The sequence below is a fragment of the Pyrus communis genome, chromosome 17 (genome assembly GCF_041283825.1).
Source record: "Pyrus communis isolate YQ-2024b chromosome 17, ASM4128382v1, whole genome shotgun sequence".
NCBI lineage: Eukaryota > Viridiplantae > Streptophyta > Magnoliopsida > Rosales > Rosaceae > Pyrus > Pyrus communis.
In genome coordinates this window covers 21101134-21118046 of record NC_142581.1, presented here as the reverse complement: position 1 = coordinate 21118046, position 16913 = coordinate 21101134, and the positions used below count along the sequence as shown (strand labels likewise).

Sequence of the window (16913 nt, the reverse complement as noted above, 5' to 3'; positions counted from 1 at the left end):
AGACTAAGTAGTGCCAAATTAGTTTGTTCCCATTCCTGAAAAGCCGCTATAATTTCTTTTGTAACGCCTATATCAGTATTGATAACAAATTTGGGAGGACAAACTAAAGTTCCATCAAAATGGTCAAACAACTTATAACCCCTGAGTATTGACCTGAACTGATACGCCCATTTGGAGTAATTTGTATCTCCTAGCCTAATTGTTAACATCCCCAAAATTCCTTCAATCTTGATTTGAGAATTAGTCATACTGAATTATCAAGAACAAGCACGGATCTTTAGCAATCAACATGGAAACAATATATTTGGGCAATTGGCCTTCACAAATATATCAAGAACACTAAACAAATTTCACCACAAATCTTGGCATCGGCCTTCACTAATATGGTATTGACTTTCACTTATATGGCATCGGCCTTTACTTATATTATCAACAATCAATCACTACGATGGCATCGGCCTTAGCAACGACAAGTACAAAGAAACCTTAAAGAACTGAAAATTGCAGATCCGAAATCACCGACTGTCGCAAAAAAAAAAATGCAAGAACTACCAAAACATCAACAAAAATAGAACATATGCCAAATTTCCACTAGAAAACAACAGATTCACAAGAAATTAATAGCTCAAGAACAAGATCAAGATCCAAGAAACCTTACAACCCGCAGCGAAATCAAGCGCCGGTCAATCAATAACTCTACAATCCACAGGTGAATCGCAAGCTCTAGATACCATCATAATCAACGTAGAAGCTTACAGAAAGATCGAGAACAATTTAGTACGAGAGAGAGAGAGAGAGAGAGATTTCTGTAAAGATTTGTTAATTCTCATTAATTCCTCTTCGAACCGTACAATTAACTACGACTAATAACCGCTAAGCTTACTTTGTAAGCTACCTATTGTACTAATAACATCTGTCACCACATACAATTGCCACGTGGCATTCTTGATAACTATAGCTATTAAATATCACTGCATATGTAGTTCCCCAAACAAGCTCGCAATACCGAGTTGATTAAGAGAGATTTCAGTAGACATAATGGCGTCAGAAACTCAGCCTACGCTTCCTGTTATAGATTTATCTGATGAAAATTTGAAGCCCGGTACAGATGCATGGCTCTTGGCATGCAAAGAAATCAAGGATGCGCTAGAAGAGTATGGCTGCTTCGAAGCTATTTACCATAAAGTTCCTCTGGAACTTCACAACTCCATGTTTACTGCGATGGAAGATCTATTTGGTCTTCCATTAGACACTAAAAAGCAAAAGACCAGTGATAGGCATTTACACACAGCTATCTTGGACAATATTCATTCATTCCTCTCTACGAATCCTTGGCGATTGCTAATCCAACAACTGTTGAAGGAGCTCAAGGTTTCACAAGCACCATGTGGCCTCAAGGAAATGACCATTTTTGGTATATTTTGATGAATCAATACTCACTCTAAATTACTTTTTTTCAATATATACATATATTATTTATATTCCGAACAAATGTTTATTTTGTCTGACTAAAGAAAAAACTAACCTAATCAAATTTGCCAGCATAAGCATTTACGTTGACTGAGATTGGAGGAAAATAATCCCGCATACATATATTTTTCTAATATATATTATGCCTAATATGGTTTTATTCTGTATTCTTTTGATTGGTGAAACTGCTCATTCCTTCTCAAAGCTGGTAGCAGAATTGAGTCAAATGGTGACAAGAATGGTTTTTGATATGTACGGTGTGCAGACTCTTTATGACTCTCACATGGAATCAACTATATACCAGCTTAGATGGTATAAGTACAGAACACAACAAGCGAATGAAACCAATGTCGGAATGCTTCCTCACACAGACAATTCCTTCATATCCATACTGAATCAAGATCAGGTGAATGGTTTGCAGATTGGAACAAAGGATGGTCAGTGGATTGATGTGAAGCCTTCACCTTCATCTTTTCTAATCTTGGCAGGCGATGCATTCATGGTAGGTCACTTTCTTAATTTCAAGCAGTTAAAGTGTGATTGATAAAGGTTTTATTTTTTGTTTGTTGGTTTGATTTATGAACTGGAAAATTGATATATTAGTACATATATAAATTTTACAACAAGTCATACATAATTAGGTATTGAACTCATCATCCAAGAAAGTCAAACATGAGACAAGAGGGAAGAAATAACATTAGAACGTAGTGCAAATATAAATCTTTTCAATCCCAAACATATGCCTCAATGCACTTTTCCTTTCTCTTGTTTTCACTTGGCAGGCATGGAGCAATGACAGAGTACCCTCTTGTGAACATCAAGTCACCATGAAAGAGAACAAAACCAGATACTCCCTAGGACTGTTCTCATTCAAAAATGGGATTATACAAGTACTGAAGAGCTAATTGATGAGAAACATCCCTTATTGTATAAGCCATTTGATCATTTCAGTTTCCTTGACTTCGGTCGAACACCAGAGGCAAGGAATTTGTTGCGTTCTATCAAGGCCTACTGTGGTGTGTGAGATCTCTTTTGATCTATAGAGGGATTGCCATCTTACTTTGCATAATAACTCCCTGAAACGTCGGCTTTTATAATCTATTGTGTATCGAAGTGTGGGTTTGTTGCTGCTTTTCTTGTGAATGTAATATAGCTTGTGAGGGTTGTTAATCTTAATTCCTTGGATTCTATTAAATAAAAAAGTTATTATGGTGTGATTTTTAATAATCTTTTTCTTCTCTTTGATTAAAATATTGTCCAGTAGATTTAAACTCATGACGCCACTCAAGTATAAAGTGGACGAACGTTGCCATTAGACCAATTTATTGGGTCATATGTTTTTTATTCAGATGAAGAGGAAATTTTTTTAACCATCACATTACCGAAAAATTGTACCTAGACGTTCAGTCCCCCTTATCTGGCTCAAGTTTTTGGATAAACATAAAACTAAAAATATTTTAGAACAAAATTACTATGGTTTTTCATATGTAAGCTCATGATAATATCACACTTTGGAAAAAGTATGTCAAACTCAATGCTTTAAAGAAAAACTCAATTTACTTTGTAACACCTTGCAGTGTTTGTTGTTATTAAAGGTATACTACATGTGACATGAATAAGACAGATTACCTTACAACACATTAACAAATGGCATCATGAACAGCAAGTAGATTACGGTGATCAAAGTATGTAACAACTAATATTTGCTATATTAAGCGCTATGAGAACTTCAAGAACCACCCCAAGTTTCCCCTAAAACCCAACAGAATCTTGAGGATCCTGCCGCCCCTTGCTAGTTTGATCTATCTTTAACCTTAAGTCCAGTTACGCACGTCCAATCGATTTCTACAAAAAATCCAGCACAATAACCCCTAAAAATAAGATATTTTCAAAATCATTTTATTTACGAAAAAGAAAATTCAACACAATCCAGGGCTGCGACTCGTCCAATAACAGCAATCACTTCACAACTACACTAATGAATAATTCATGCATTCTAACATAAGTTTGCTTGTGAGAGTCAAAACACTTATTTACGACACTACACTTTAAAACTCAATTTCATTCCCAATTTGCTCCATGAAACTTACATTTTCTCACTTTTAACACTTTGAAAATCAAATTTTATCGCACAATGACTCCCATAACGACATTTCATTAAAATACTGATATGGCATGAAATGGGACCACTTATTGCTAAAATATTCCATGTGAATAAAAAAAGAGGAAGTATGATTTTTTCTCTTCCTAATCTCTCACTCATTACCGCCCCTCCTATTTAAATGGTTAAGATTAACCATGTCAATATCTTGTTTTGAATTTTTTATATAGAGAAAAAGACAAAAAGGAAAGAGTGAGAGGAGGGGAGGGAAAGAATGGTAACAAGAAAGGAGAGAATCCTACTAAAAAAAAGGGTAATGCTAGAGAGACTAAATTTTAAAAAAAAAATTTGCGAACTAAATATTGTGTCACCAATAGGAATGAACACATTTATTAGCGTTTTAATTAATAAATCAATCATCAACTTCCTGTTGAAGTATCCTACATTGACCGTATCTCTGAGAAAATATGAGTTTAAATATCATAATCTCACTCTAACTAATACCGAGACATTTTGTGATAAAATCTCACACCTGACGGATCGTGCAAGTGGTAATTACCAAGTTAGAGATAATATCGGTGTTGTTGGAAGTGGGTCTTCGGCTCGTCTCTTTGATAATTCTATATGGTATTAGAGCCAGAGAGTAAGCTCGTACTTTCACGTGATGGGTGGGTCCCCTTGGCCCGCATGTAAGATGAGTCTCATTGGCTCCACATGGTTGTCGATATGTAGATCTCCCACGTGTGACCCACTAATTGGGTTCTATGTGAGAGATATCTCACATTGACCATATCTCTAAGAAAAGAAGAGTTTAAATATTATAATCTCACTCCAACTAATATTAAGGCCAAACTCCACACCTGACGGATTGTGCATGTGGTAATTACCAAGTTGGAGACAATATCGGTGTTGTTGGAAATGGGCCTTCGGCTTGTCTCTCTGATAATTCTACACTTCCATGTCCTTTAGTTTCTAAAATTTTGTCTATAAATTTAGTCTCCCTAGTATTACCCAAAAAAAAAGGTAATGCTAGGAAAACTAAATTTGAAAACTAAATTTGCAAACTAAATAATGTATCACTAATAGGAATGAATACGTTTATTAATGCTTAGGTAATAAATCAATCATCAACTTCTATATCTTTTAGTTTCTAAAATTTAGTTTCCCTATCATTATAAAAAAAAAAAAAAAAAATCCCTCCTTTTTTCTTTTTTTCTTTCTTTGTTTCTGGTTGATTCGCACCACCATCGGCCCGCTCCCCATGTCTGCCCAGATTTCCCCATCCAAGTGCCCCACCAACCATAAGCCAATATCAAGCTGTAATTAAAGTCATATATTTATCAAGAAGAAAAATCCATCGATTGATTAATTCTCTGGGTTATAATAATTTGAAAAAGAAGGGGATTTAACAAGTAGGTTGGTTTACTTGGCAAATTATTGAATATCTATTTTTTGTTTCTAAGGTTCAATTCTCTGTGGCCTTTCTTGACTGAGAATAAGGTGGGTAATTGATACCTGTTGGAAGTTCGGAACTTATGGGATTTTTAGTCCCACGTTGGCCAGCAACTCAAGTAAAAGAACCATTATAAGTGAGATTTTCTCACTTATTGTTAAACAAGAATTGGGCTTAACCCATGGACCAAGGCCCTTGTGTTCATATTATCCTGTTAAAGTTCGGCCTTGGGGTTTCGGAAATTTAACAGTTGGTTTTACGTTTTTGTTGTTCAATTCAGTTTTTTCCAAAAGAATTAAGATTGTTTTCGAAAGGATAAGACCGATTCAAACAGTTGTGACTGTTTAAAAGTCACAACTGTATCTAACACTTGCATCTGTTGGGTTAAGCCATTATATATAATATAAACGTAATCATCAATTGAAAACTTTCATTTCATGTTCTTTCACTGAAAAACACACTTCATTTCTCCAAGAATTTAAGTTCGAGTGCAACAACTTGGATTAGGTAGTTGTATCATGCAAGGTTGACGTCCTCGAACTATTGCACTAGTTCAGGGGTGCACTTCTGTCTCAGAAGATTGCTACTACAAGTCCTTATCTTCAAAGAAACAAGTTAGTAATACATGTTATGATTTTGTTTATAACTTCATTTACATTTTGATTTAGTTATAAGCAGTTCGATATCTATATAAATTGTACAATGTGTGTGTGTGTGTGTGTGTGTGTAGGAAATCTTTAAGGGAAGGGATCCCTATTTTTTTTTTCATAAAAATGGGGATTAGTTGTGGGGTCCACACTACATCGAACTTTAACGATCCGAACTGTCTAATTTTCAAGTTGCACCTCATAGATTATCCTTGTAAAATATTAGCGAAATCGGAAATGTTGAAGCCATCTAATTGGATTCAAAGAAATTAACAAAACTTTGTTATATAAGTAACAATGAAATTTTATCTTGATAATTAAATAGGCAAATGGTTTCAGATTGAATTGAATTTTTGTAAGGATGATTTATGAATTGAGACTTACAAAATAGACGGTTCAGATCGTTGAAGTTCGACATGGAGTGCAAAAAATGGGGATCCCTTTGCATAAACGGGTCGGTCCAGGTATACACGTGCGTAAACCATTACACGATAAGAAAAATATTTAACAGCAGTTGGATTAAATCTTACTTTTTGTGAGATTAATCTCACTTTTATATTTAACTATATATAGTACTATAAAAAGTGTTGATAGTATATTTGAAATTGGCATGATGCATGATTCTTATTGTGTTTTTGTTTTTACTTTTTATGATGTAGAATTTTGACAATAATTACAATGGTCCAAGTTTGTTTGGAAAAAGTGAATTGCAAAAGTATTTGGAAGATAAAAGAATAGATAGAAAAGTAGGCATAGATGTTCTTTCTTGGTGGCAAATGGAGCGTTTTCATTATCCGATACTTTTTCAGTTAGCACGTGATGTGTTAACAATTCCCATCTCAACTGTTACGTCAGAATCTGCATTTAGTATTGGGAGTAGAGTACTAGATCAATATTGTAGTTCATTGTTGGCAGAAACAGTTCAAGCTTTGTTGTGCACACAAAATTGGCTCTTTGGAAAATGAGGTAATATATTTTTATATGGTATAGTACTATTATTTTATTTATTTTCATAATTATTTTTTATAAACTTCTCATAATTTGAATGGTTTTGTAAACTTCTCATAACATATTTGGTTTTTGTATACTTAGTTTATTCCCAAAAGAGTTATGATATGGAAAGCCTTACTGTGAAGTCTAGACTTATATGTTTGGCTTTCCTTGTCAATATTATAATTGTACCACACTTGCTCCAACTAGTTTTTAGAATTCCCTTAAATTGCTGGAGACAAGTGTTCTAGGCTGTGGCATATCATCTCAAGTAAAGTTTGGTCAAACATATGCATCTCACGTCTAAATATTCATGTTTCATTCTAACGAGTATTCTAGCTAGCTAGGCACATAATTTAAGACCTTCCCACATGGGCTGACTAACATCTTTTTACAAATGTTTTTTTTTTTTTTTCTTTCTCTCACCCATGATCTTTTCAAATCGTTTTGAAGTCCGACATGTGTCCCTTATTGGTTGAAAAACAAATGAAAGGTTTTGGGGTTAAGGTCCCTAACTGGTTCCTTTTCTTTTTTGCAGTTTTCAAATTCATTTTTTTATATAGAGAGAGAGAGAGAGAGAGAGAGAGCATAAAGCTTCAACTTCCTCCTTCCTCTTCATTTAAGAAACCCTAGTTGTTAAAACCATCTTCATGCATTTTAACACCCAATCATTGCATAATAGGGTTACATTATCTTCATGGTTTTGCATTAAATTCCTGGTCAAGTTCTTCAAGTTTCAAATCTGTTTATTGACCCTTTTTTTTATTCACGTCAATTTTTTCTTTCAACTATTTGACTAAAGAAATTGACTAGTCACTAAATCCAAATTTCATATTATCATCATCATAATATCATTTGCATTGATTGAGTTGGTTTTAGTGCCACAAGGAAAAGAGTTCAAGGTAGGAGCTGCCTCCTCATGAAGGCTGAATAGATCTTCGTCTTGTGCAAAGTAAGGTTGCTTAAAGGTAAAGTTGCTCCGTAGATTAGATCTAGGAATTGAGCTTGTTCTGGTACTTTGTAAGAACCTTATTTGCACTAGTGGATTGGACTCAGTAGAAAGTCCTCAGTTTTTTAACCCAGAGATGGGTTTTCCGGCCAAAAACTTCTTGTGTTGAAACTCATTTATTACTTGTCACATATCTCACCTATATGTACATGCTACACGTATCCCTTAACTTGTTAATAGATATGTGCACATAGTTATGCTCGCTCGACACAATAATAACACATAAAAAATTGGGGAATTGCTTACTAGGAGAGCTATCAGCAACTTAGATTGGACTACAGTTGCTTGGTTAACTAACGAATCTATTTTAGTTGACTAGTGTGCTTAACTGTCAGTCTAGTAGATCGTATTTTTATTTACAGGATATTCCGATTTGTACCAATTTCACTTACTGAAAACATTATCAATATAACTCTTGAAGACAATAGATCAAGCCAAAATTCTAATACCATTTTCCCATGATGATCGATGAAAATTGAAGGATTTGTAGAAAGAACAACATGCAAGCTTTGGGTTTCATTGGCAAGGTTTTAACTTCTAAGCAAAGGCATGCGCATTTGGTATTTTGTAGTAGTGTAGTGATGCTTTTATATTATGCTCTTATTTTGGAAGTAATATTTATGGGGTAATGTGGTATGTACAATTTTAGGAAAATTATTTTTTCTTAACGGGTAATAACCGGTTGGGTCATTTTACTTGTTGGGTTAAATGACTTGACCTAATAAGAACCCGTTAAGATAATGGGCATGACACAACACAACCTGTCAAGATAATATGCGTTACACGAAAATGACATGACCACGACCAACACGACTCGTTGACCAGGCCTAATGTTATATCACTTGTATTTGATTGACTCTAATAATAATTATGGATGGGGTTCTCTATGTGTAGTTTGAGAATGGATTCCTTCTAAGTAAGGTTTTATTTTTCTTTGTGGCCTTTCTTGAGGTCGAAGCCGTAAGACCCTAGGATATTAAAATGGAATTAACCGGAGAAGAAAGGGAGGAAGGGAAAGAGAAATGATGCAATTGGTATTTAAAATTTTTTTTTTATAAATATTAATAAAAAGATAGTTTTGTGTTTAATTTCGAATAAGATTTTCAATCAATCCCGTTACGGACATGTCATTATTTGAAATTACAATTTTTGTTGATAGATTTTCGATAAGTTTTTTTTTTAACCATTCATGTAGCTCCACGTGTCGTGATATTGTAAGAATTGTGTGGATCGATTTATGATAAGATTTTTAACCAATCTCGTCGCGTCACGTATCACTATCTGTTCATAATCCTTGTGAACAAGTTTTAACCAATAATGGTGCGCCACATGGCATTATTTGCAACCTCATCCAACCTAGAACTCAACCGCTAAATTAAAGTCTTTCTCTGAATTCTTCTTCCTAGTGTAAAAATCTTAAGTTCATACAATGTCTTATTCAAAGAGACTGTCAGAAATCGAAGAGCAAGAATGAATTGTTCGATCTCTAAGAGCAAGAAAATGAGTCGTTCAAAATAGAAGAGTGAGAGAATCAAGAGCGTAGAAGGACATATGATGAAGTAAGAAGGGAGAGAGTTGCATACTCGTTGTGCCGTGCAAGCTGTGGTGGTAATCTCCAAACCCAATTGTTCATTGAACTTCAACAAAAAATGGAACAACGGGGTAATGATCTCTTGGAAGATTACTTTGTCCCAAAGTGTCTATCCTGATGTGTATTTTAGATGTCGTTTTAGAATGCAACCAATTTATTCAACAAAATCGTGATTGGTATTTGCAACCAGAATTCATAATATGTGCAAAATAAGGATGCTTTTAATGTTCTGGGTCTCCTTCCTGAGCAAAAAATTATTGTTGCCTTGCAAATACTTGCAAATAAGGCATCTGCATACCAAGTGGATGAGATAGCGAAAATGGGGAATTCAACCTTCCTAGAGTCCATGATGACGTTTTACTCCGCAATCGAAGTTATCCACACCAATGAGTACCTTTGGCGACCCACGACAACTGACCTGCAAAGGCTTCTGAGGCAGGGTGAGATGCAAGGTTTTCCTGACATGATTGGAAGCATCGACTGGGGTGTAGGAAGGATGTGGAGCGGTGTTTTGGTATTCTCCAATCTCGTTGGGCAATTGATACGGGGACTACAAGATTATTTGATGAATAGGCGCTTCGATCAATCATGATGACATGCATCATTCTTCACAACATGATTGTGGAAGATGAGTATGATTATGTTGCCGTTATTGAATTTGAACTAGACACAATGAACAATTCCAAAACACGGATTTATTGTGCTTCACAAGTGATGGATTGCCTATGCACATAGATGTGTTGCTTTTCTCTCAAAGTGCAGGGCGTTGACGACCTCATGAAACTGCAGGTGATGAAGATAAGGAAGGGGAGCAGTAGGATCCTTGGGGGAAGCATTTTGCGGTGAAGGAAAAAGTGAGATAGAGCTAACATTTGCTAGAGATCGAAGTGGAAATGGTGCAATGTATCACATTGTTTATTTTCATAATTGTATTGCACAAAATGGTGCAAGTAAAGAAAGGGGAGGTAGGTTGATATTATCACTTTCAATCTTGATCTTGTGTGTTGTAATGAGGATACAAACATACCTCTATATATAGAGATTTTGATCCGACAATACCTTACATGCATGAAGAAAAAATTTCACCTCTCTAAAACTTTTTCATCTAAAATTTTCAATGGTTGTCACCAAAGTCTATTTCAATTTGGTTCCTCAGATAATCATATGTATGACATTCACACTATATTTCACAACAAATCAAGTAATGGAAAAGTGAGACGATATATTTTATAAGTTGGGCTTTCTCTCCCGCTTATAGTTTCATTAATTGGGCTTTTCGTTTACTCTATCTATTACACACAAATAGTTGAGTTGGAAAAAAATAGAGTTGTTCTTCATACATCCAAATTTTGTTTCTGGACATCAAATTTACTCTCACGTAGTTCTTTGGACACTTAAAATAACTTACTAAACTTCTAATAATACCCTTATATTTCTTGTTATGAATTTATTCTTCTCTAGACACCCATTTTTTTTTTTTTTTGGACACCAATTTTCATTGTATGAATTATTAAGGCTGTCACTTCAATTTTGCAATTTTCGCAGATGACATAATTCTTTGTTCTTATTGCATGGTTCTTTTATTTCATAGAGAAAAATTAGGACTGTAACCAGACGCAATATGTGGAAGAGTCATGAAGTTTAGATAAGCATGGTAAAGTAAAATCCAACAGTTGAGAAGTTCATCAGTCGTTTGGTTACCACGTTATTTGTTTCAAAACCCTATTGTTGTCCAAAGAAAATTATTATTTTTCTTAAGAAATCACCAACCCCTTTGTGGTAGTTTTATATATGAGTATAACAGTCTTTTCTTTTAAATAAAATTGATGGGCATTCAGAGATGAAACTTAAGTGTATAAAGAACCACTTTGAAAAAATATCGGTGCTAGTTCAAGTTCAATAGTACCAGATGGCTAGATGAAGGAGCCAGGTTTTTTGTGGATCAATTGAATGTGGGAGTTGAAGGTGAGAATGAGGATATTTGAAATGAGTTTTGTTGACGAGTTGACACACAAACACCTACCTACTGGTGTATTCTCCTTGTTCTTGCTCTTACATTCATATGAAGTGGATAATAAAGAAATAATTTATTGTACTAACTCTTTATTTTTGTTCAAATATTGTACTAACTCTTAAATATTGAATTTATACATGCCAGGCATCACCACTTCGGATAATTCCCTTCATCAGCTGTGATAATTTTATTTTAGGCTTTTTTTAAGGTTTTTTTATTTAATGAGATATATATTCAACTCTAAGGAGAGGGTAGATTAGGTTAGGTCACACAATGAGTTAGTTACTAATTAGGTATCAAACTCACCACAAATATAATTCTCGTTATCTCTGAGACTTGTTAGTTTAATGATAATTTCCCAATCTACATATCTAGAAACTATCATAACCTTGACCCTTCTCATTGCTTAAAACTAAGATGATACAGGGAACAAACCCGCTAGAGCATTGCTTATCTGTTAATATATATATATATATATATATGATATAATATGTGAGTCAAATACATGCTTTCGCAAAGGCTATGTTGTGTTGGTGCAAATCTAAGTTTTCAAATAAGTTAATGCTGCTAAATATATCCCAGCATAAAGAAAATTATTGGTCTGAGCCATATTGAATTTGCCTTTGAATTAGAGATTCGTCTGTTGTACACTTGTCTAATATTGAATTTGCATAAAATTAGCCTTTCAACGTATCTGCAAAAACAAAACACAAACAAAAAGCAAATCGTAACTTGTTCTTAAGAGAAACCAAAACATAAGGACATGACTAAATTGCCTTACCTACTATAAGGATCTTCAAGTTCCTTCTTCACCTCTTCAGGGAGATTGGCTAATCTAATAAACGAAACCAAGACCCTCCCTCTCTCTTTCGCTCGCTATCTTTCTCTCTCTCATTTCTAAACACTCACCCACTCCCACTGCGGCTCAGAGAGAAACGAAATGGATCCTCACCCTCTGCAACAACACCGAAAATCCTCATCCAGACACCCCAACGCGGAATGACCAAAACACCCATGCCTTTTTAAATCCATCCCTTGGATTTGGAATGCAGAGAGGGCAAAAAGGGCATGCGGCCTTTCAGGCCTTGAACCTGTTCAATGGGCTGTGTCAGCCACTTCACAAACCAACACCCGAATCTCACGTTCGGCCCAAAAAACCCAAAATCAGCTCAGTGGTAGAGTTGTAAATGTAGCAAAATCGAGCCATGAAGAGAAAGGGGGAGCCCAAACCCCAGCCCAACACAGATTTGGTGGCAGCAATGTGTAAATTAAGCAAAATCAAGGGGCACAAATTTGACTGTAGCTCCTCAACTTTAGAATAGAGAATAACTAAAAAATACACCCGCGCGTTGCGACGGGAACCAACTATATCAGGCATAACTACATAAATAAGACACATTTAACCTGAATAAATTCAACACATGAGTTAATGAACAGAGAGGAACACATGAGTGAATAAGGTGAATAAAATAAGCAGCTTGACTTTTAATACATTCAATTGAGTTGACATGTAAAGACATTGCACAATTAGTAGGAAGAAATTGAACGTTCTTGATCACAAAGACATGGTAGCCAAAAAAGTTATGCTTCCATAAGAAACAGAAGCAACATGCAGTTCACACATATTTGCCCTTGTAATTAAGTTGGCAAAATATGTGTCATACATGGCAGGCACCTATTTCAGCAATTAATAAAAAATATAGAAAGTGTTCAGTACTTGTTCAAGTAGCTAATTTTCCAAGCACAAATGTTCAAAGCCAAAAATATGCAGAAGCGTTGTTTCCATAAGAAACAGAAGAAACAGAAGCAACATGCAATTCACATATATTTTGCCCTTGCAGTTAAGAAGACAAAATATATGTCCTGCAGGCTAGGCACCTATTTTAGCAGTTAACAAAAAATAGAAAAATCGGTTCGTTCTTGTTTAAGCAGCTAAGTTGTCAAGCACAGATGTTCAAACCAAAAAACATGCAGAACTCCATGCAACACTCGATCACGGAGATTGTGGTTGTTCATTTTTTTCTGAGATCGGACATCTTCCACACTATGCAAAAAACATATATAATAATTTAACAAACACTGCCACCATGGATGCTATGTAGGTGTGCATGCGAAAAACAAATTATAATTTACCCATCTTTGATTTTTTTGGCTTAAGTTTTTGTCTTGAGCGAGGCAATCGGAACTTTGTAGGCGGGTTCAATTTTGGGGATGACCAGATTGTGAAATTCTCTAGCAATTCTGGCAGAATTGGTTGTGCCTATTTGCTCGCTGCAAGGTTTTTTGCTGTGAATCAAGGCAAAATTTATAAGGTCAGAGATAAAAGTGATAGCCACGGAAAAGAGTGCAAAAGAGTGCTGCAAAAAGATTGGCCGAAAATTTTTCATGACCGGCAAAACATACACCCAAGAGAAGCAAGTATAGTTAATAAGATTTACACATGAGAGCATTTATCGCGAGGAAAACTTCATCTATCAGATTTGTCCGCTTGATTAGGGAACAATGCTCTCTTTGATCACAATCCATCAAAGTGCATCCAACTCCAAGGCAAGACTAAGCAAACACACAAAATGTATAAAAACCCAAGAAAAGTAGAAGTGTAACAATATTGTTATGCATCTGTATTTATTCCCATAAATAACAAAAATAAGAATTTGATGAGCTTGTTTGTGACAGCCCGTTCCGGATTTTCGAACCGTAGGGGTGAAACGACGATTTTGCCCCTAGCATGTTGGTTTCATTGTGTGGTTGTTTTGAGTTTTGTTTGGCTGGTTCTGGACCACACACACCTTCCCACATCCCTTCACCATTTTCCCTGTCCCGAGCCCTTTCTCTCTCCCATTTCTATCCTTCTTGTACGGACGACAATCAAAACCATCCAAACCTTCACAGATCGAGGAAACAAATTACATATTCGTGCTCGTGAGGTCCTTGGGAGTTCAACCATACCCATTTCAGGTAAGGATACCTTTGTTTTCAAGTCGAACTCGGGATACCCCGATTTGGTCATTGTTCATGCACACGTTAATTCTTGTATTTTTGGGAATTTCAAGCTTGTAGGAAGCTTGGTGATGTCATTTGGAGGCTCGGGGTGGTTCGTTTGAAGGTTTTGGACGTCGGGATCGTGAGTTACAAGGTTGGCCGGAGATGGTGGTGTTTTCCCAGCGAGATTCCGTGGATTTTAGTGCTTGAAAGTGGTATGGATTTGTTCCTCTTGTTGTAAGCTTCATTTTGGTACCAATTTTGTGAAATTTGGTTGAAAAATGAGTGAGATATAAGGTTTTAAAGTTTTCCCGATTTTCCTGCGCCGGCGACGGCACCGGAGCTTCGCCGGAGAAGATGACGGAATATTCCGTCAGTTTGGACGGAATATTCCTAATGGCGTTAACGGAATCTGTTAAGGTAAACGGAATATTCCTGACGGCGTTAACTGACGCCGTCAGTGTGCCAGGCACGTGCCTCCGCGTGTGGCGGTGGAAAATTTTTCTAAAAATATGGGGATGTTCTTGAGGTTGAGTAGATCACGTTGGTGTATTCATACACCCCATTTGAGCATTGTATGAGAAGTTATTTCATAAGGTTGGTTGTGTGTTTTAAAATTAATGTTTTTATAGTTGTTTCGCATATAGGTGAGACCTATCCCGAGGACGAGCGCAGTCACTCGAGGCAAGGGGGTTACGACCCTTCTACATACCAGTGAGTGGGCTTTTGGTTTTCCGTATATACCTATATACTGATGTTTTTCCCAGAAAATGAATTGAAACGTTTATACGTTTTTATGCCATGCATTATGTTTGCTGTTTGTTTATGCATTGTTAGTAGCCTATATATATATGTGTGTGCGTGTGTGTGATTGTGTGTGTGTGTTGGTGTTGCGGGCGCACAGGTAAGTGTCAGGTGAGTATGGTTTATGCTTATATTCAGTAGTGGTTTGAGATGCATAGAGAGCTCATAACCTGCACCCCCGGTGTTAGTGCTCCTGCCCAGAGTTGGGCACAGTCCTTCACGTGATGTTCACCTCCCGCACCATACGCTCATTTTGGATCCAAGTTAGATGCACAGTCCTGTCGTACAGACCACTTTAGGTGGTTCCGACTCGTAGGTGACCCGCGATTATTCGCCCAGCCTTCACGTGATCGTAGCACTTGAGCGTACTTATATTACACCCAGTCCTGTCGTATAGACCACTTTAGGTGGTTCCGACTCGTGTGCAGGTATAGTTAGTGAGATAGAGATTTGAGCTCTAGATTCAGCCGTACAAGTCACGTTAGGTGACTCCGGCTGACAAATTACATGGCATTGATTTGACATTCCTGAGCACTTGCATTCTATTTAGAGACATTTGACATGGCATATTTCTGAGCATGACTTATATATATATATATATATATATATATATATATATATATGTATATTCTATTTTTCTAGGAAGTATACAATTTTTACGGCGAGGGTTAGAATCTTGTTTATGAAATGGTTTTTGAAAAGCTTTGTTTTTGCCCACTCACACTTTTTGTTTTGCGCCCCTCCAGGTTCTAGTTGGCTAGTATTTGTGGTGGCTTCCTAAAGGATTTCCCCGGCATATCTGACAGATTATCACCAGTGTAGGACTACTTTTGGGTGTGTCTTTGTAGTGTTGTTTCTTCCGGACTACATTTGGTCTTCGTGCTCTAAACTTGTTTTTCACGCTTGCACATGTAGGTTCTTACGTTGTGTATAGCTGGTTTTTATTTATTCGTACTTTTTTTTTAAATTATGTTATTAGCTTCCGCACTGTGCACATGGTTACGTCACTTCCACGTGACGGCCAGCATGCCCTGATCTCGATCGGGGTGTGTCAGTTTGGTATCAGAGCCTAGGTTTGGCAATCCTGTACTTTTGTGAGTATTCTAATGGTTTTGGTGTTTTCTGTTAGAATTATGCCGCCTCGTCGGGAACCACATCGCTCTGCTGAGCCTAGTTTCCTCGATGTAGCTCAGTTGGGGGAAGCTATCGCTACAGCTATTCATTCGGCGCTCCGCCCTCCCCAGAGGACTCATCTGGAGACTATATATAATCTGAAGTTGGATAAGTTCGAAGGCAACGAGGGTTTTGAGGGTGCGGAGCGGTGGCTAGAATATATTGAGAAGACCTTTCGTGTTTTGCATAATTAGGGGAATCTCCCTGTCGAGAAGTGAGTTGAGACGACATCGTGGTTTTTGGGTAAGGATTCTGCATCCTGGTGGGAGCAGGAACTTCGTCGTTTATCTCCAGCTGAGAAGACTAATTGGAATGTATTCAGAGAGTTGTTCTAAAGAAGGTTTGTGCCTCCTGAGTATATTGACCGTAAAAAGCAGGAATTCACTGAGTTGAGACAGGGGAAGCTGACAGCAAATGAGTACTATCGGAGGTTTACTGATTTGTCTCGCTATCATTCAGATGTTGTTATCCGACGGAGATGCTTCGTCATTTCCGTGTAGGCACTAAGAAGAAGTGGCGTTCGATGGCAACCACTACCCCCTGTGACACCTACCAGGAGTTTTATGAGATTTTGTTGAGAATTGAGGAGGAAGAGAAAGACGGTAACCAGAGGAAAGATGATAAGGGCAAAGGTCAAACGTCGCTCGAACCTCGTAGGACCCAGAACTTCAAGAGGGGT

General features: G+C 36.7%; 1 pseudogene across 1 annotated transcript; it reads left to right on the top strand.

Annotated features, from left to right (window-relative positions):
* The first annotated feature begins 1004 nt into the window (after positions 1–1004).
* LOC137749292 (putative 2-oxoglutarate-dependent dioxygenase AOP1) lies at positions 1005–2697 on the top strand (annotated as a pseudogene). The gene is made up of 3 exons (XR_015958726.1): positions 1005–1413; positions 1650–1972; positions 2253–2697. The product of XR_015958726.1 is annotated as a putative 2-oxoglutarate-dependent dioxygenase AOP1 (transcript).
* Positions 2698–16913: the final 14216 nt, after the last annotated feature.